Here is a 4,146-nt window from a genome sequence, read left to right on the forward strand (position 1 = left end):
GCTATACAGTAATGTCTGTCTTTAAATTATAAATACCGAAACTTAAATGGAATTAAAAAGTTGTACCACTTGTGCTGCTTTTAAATTTTTACCATGCACTGTTTATCAATTATGCATTGGACTTCAAATATTTTTTAAATATTTGTGCATATCTTTTTATTCTTTAGAAACTTACTTGTTCTAGTAATTAGGTAATTTTATCTTCCTTCTCTCATTCCAGACTCGGTTGCAATGGAAGTTGATGTTCTCGTTTTCCTGGTGTATGGCAGCTTAAGTGAAGCATGGATTTCAACAAATAAGCGAGTAGGAAACTTGCCATTATTGATTCTACCAGATAGCACTGCTATTTTTCCATTACTAAATGCAGTTTTGTTTTTATTGATAATTCTTTTTATTGTAGCTTTTGCGAGCAAGTGACAGCATTAATGTTTTGCTATAAATATAATATTGCATTAATGAATATTATTACAGTCTCCATGAAAATGATTACTTTGTTATGAATTAAAGTTTATGATAATTTAGTCTCACATGATTAAGTGAGAAACAGGAAGGGAATACGCTAACTTTGCACAAGATGAATTTTGTTCTGAAAGAGTGAAGGTGTTGATAAAACTTTGTATATATAGATGGCAAAAAGCATCTGTTGAACCTAAATTATGACTAAAATTATTATTATAGGCATATAAAATAATATCTTATGTTTGATGTAATACACAATAGTCTCTAGAGCTTTTGTTTTATCCCCTTTTGACTTCATCACAAAATAAATGTGTGATTTGACCTACTTGGTGGTAGAAGTATTCACCTGGAGCTCATCCAACTGAGAACTTGGCTCTAAATGAAGTGCAACTCCTCACTATCAGTCTTCATTGCTAATTGCCATGCTTATTCACATGTGTAGATTATTCATCATATGCTCTATGAGTCATATTCGGCGTCAAGAGCATATGGCACATCAGTATCACTTCCTGTTTGTTATCTATAATGCAATTAATTTGAGTAGGTGCGGCTATAAGACTGTTGACTGTTCACTTTAACTGTGTATCGCAGTTTTATCCACGTTACTTTTGTTGGACCTTGTTTAATAATTGAGGTAGAATTGAATGTTTCTAACAAAGATGTATGATGTATCTATAGAAGATGCCAAAGACACGAGCTAAGACAAGAAAAGTTGACAGGAGGACCCTAAGGAAAGAAAGATTTCATCATTTGGGAAAGAAAAGTTGGGAAAAGGTATGATTTCATGTAACTCTGTGTTAGTTAAGCATAGCTAGTGGATGGGAATGGTCTATAGAAGAGTTGCAGGGGAAGTACATGTAATTAAGGAGAGCAGTACCCTTTCCTATACGCCTATGGCGTCGGTGAGGGCAATAACAAGAGTTGTGGCTCATTGTCAATCATCTTAAGTGGAATTGAAGGAAAATGTCTTGTTATGAGATGAAGTAGTACTATTAATAGCAAGCCAAACAGCTATTTTACTTATTGCATGACTCCTGAATGGATAGACTTTTTGTAACTTGTAGCACCACTTCACTTGTTGCTACAGCTAAGTATTTGGTTGTTTTATACTTGTATATCTAATTGCCATCAGCTGTTTTGCAAATGTTTTAGAAGCTTTTGTGTTGGGGTATGTCTGTTTTTTACGATTGGTAGAGTATGTCATTAAATTTAAAAACCATGATTATAGAGGGAGGAAATAGTGTTCAAATGCACTATTTCCTTCCTACATAATGGTGTCACTAGGCACTATTATACACATATACAATTTGACCTATCTATGTAGGCAGAAATTAGTACCAAGCACTATTTTGTCCCTACAACACTATAGGGAAGAATTAGTGCCTGCTGCACTATTTTGTTCCTACAATACTTAAGGGAAGAATTAATGCTTGCTGCACTACTTTGTCTCTATAATACTATGGGGAAGAATTTGTGCCTCTGCACTTTTTTTCAAAATGTAACAGCACTTAGTTTCCCTCATATACTGTAGTGGAAAATTTTGGAGGGAATTGAAGTTGGTGAACTTGGCATTTTGATAGCAAAACTCCAAAATAAAATCCACTATTTCAAGCCATTATATGCACGCTCAATGGTATGTGACCACAAATTTGCCAATTACCAAAATATAGTAATTTGCCGAATTCAACTCCCTCCAAAATTTCCTGCAATATGGGATAGCTATGCAACATTTATCTGGTCACCTTTAGCATTCCACCATGCATTTTGCAAGTATAATTAGCTACATAGACCAATACAATAACTTTGAACATTAAATAACATAAATTTGTTAACTTGTTTGTAATAATCAATGTAGTTGGGTAACATAATCTGATACATTGCATCATGATTTTCATGTCATAGATGGGAATGGCATGTAAAATATGTTTTTGAGACATTCAATCATGTGTTGTCTCATGTGTGACTGATCGAATATATTGTTAGCAGGATCATTTACATAATGAATAGATACTGCGTATGCTACTGCAAAGCAGGCACATTCCTTATCACCTTTTGCTTCACCAACCACGGTACTTTTACCATAGCAGATCCATTGAGGGCAATGAGCTGCTTCTTTAACTCTGAGTGAATGATCTCTGTGTAGAAGGAGTCATAAAGTAAAGCAATGCCATCCATAAAATGACTAGTAACCCAATGGTCCCCAAAGTTGTGGAAAAATAATGAATCATTTTTAGCCAGCTGAATGAGACTTAGTTTCTGAGTATACAAACACGACTGAATCATTGGCATGTCTGGGAATTGTTTTGACAGTAGTTTAGCAGTAGCTATGACATGCTTGTCTGAAAGGTGATGGGTTCCTTCTAGCTGTAAATAATCATTTTCCTGAAGATTTAATTCTTTTTATCCAGTAGTTTACAGGACTAGCTGGTATCTCGTCAATGATGATGAACAAAAGCATACCTGTATATGGGTATAACATAAAGTTGATGGCACATGGTAATAAAAATGATGTACATGTACCTACAAACATCTTGAAACTTTGATAACTGCAGTTTTTTCTCATCATATGACTTACACAATGTATCTTTACCCCAAAATAAAGCATGCTAGAGGTTATCTTCACAAAAAAGGAGACCTGTACCAAAATTATGTTGCATCACATAAATTTCATAGCATTCAATACCCTTTGCCTTTCTGCCATGTCTTCCAGCCCTTCCAAACTGTTGGACTAATTCGTCAAATGTGCTGTATGTGAGCAACCAAGTTTAATAACCAAGTCTATATTAGGAACATCTATACCCATTCCAGGTGCAGAAGTGCACACCATTAGCTATAAATATACATAAATTTGTTATCATACACAGAATTAATGCTTGATACACTTGCTTGTGTGTCAGAGTCATCAAAACACTGATCCTCAATTATCTACAATTTGTCATGGCTAGATAAATTTTTGCCATGATAGCTACTACTAATTATTCCTTTTCCTTTTAAAGCAATTGGAGCGATTGTTACCAACTACTTCAGCAAGATAGTCAGCAATAGATGTGTAGTAGTCTGTAGTACCGGTTGAAATGACATAGCATAATATAAAATGTCAATTTCTTTAACTCTTCATCATGGAGTGAAATATTTCTCCTGTTTACCATTGAAGTTTTGAGTATTGGTTCTATCATCATGGACAATCTTTTCCTTAACTTTTGAAGTGGCAATTGCTGTTAATGCCATTAATGATATACCAGGAATATGAGACTTTAGATGCAAAAGCAGTCTATATTCAGTTCTAATAAAAAAATAAGTTAAAATTAGAAACTTCAACTTTTTGTAGCCATATAATTATTGTATGGATGATTTTTGGACAGAAAGTTTTTTGCAGCTTTTTTGCAAGAAGCACTTTCAAGATCTTATAGAGGCATTTTTGTGCCCATATAGTATATGGTAATTACTAGTGTGTATATTTAAGTGTGTGTGAGTGTGTAGTAATGCTTGTTATATCATGGCCTCTAATTGAAATTTTGCTAATCCTTATTTGGTGATATGGGCCTACGCAAAATTAATTCCACATGAGATAAACCAGCTATAGGGTAATAGCTAATGAGTTGACTGTGTAGCATACCTGAATGATTTGCAACAATTTATGGGATGAGCTTCATCCACTGCAATGAGACATATTTCTTTGTTTCTGGC

At 34.2% G+C, this 4,146-nt stretch overlaps 1 long non-coding RNA gene across 1 annotated transcript in view; it reads left to right on the forward strand.

Annotated features, from left to right (window-relative positions):
- Positions 1-563: 563 nt before the first annotated feature.
- The window catches only part of LOC109586398 (uncharacterized), a 5,936-nt gene continuing 2,353 nt past the window's right edge, over positions 564-4,146 (forward strand). Inside the window, exons 1-2 of the long non-coding RNA XR_002187011.1 lie at positions 564-1,093; positions 1,138-1,233. This is a non-coding gene — a long non-coding RNA (uncharacterized LOC109586398). The remainder of the gene's footprint in view (positions 1,094-1,137; positions 1,234-4,146) is intronic.

Source organism: Amphimedon queenslandica, unplaced genomic scaffold (assembly GCF_000090795.2).
Source record: "Amphimedon queenslandica unplaced genomic scaffold, v1.1 AMPQUscaffold_12882, whole genome shotgun sequence".
Taxonomy (NCBI): Eukaryota; Metazoa; Porifera; class Demospongiae; order Haplosclerida; family Niphatidae; genus Amphimedon; species Amphimedon queenslandica.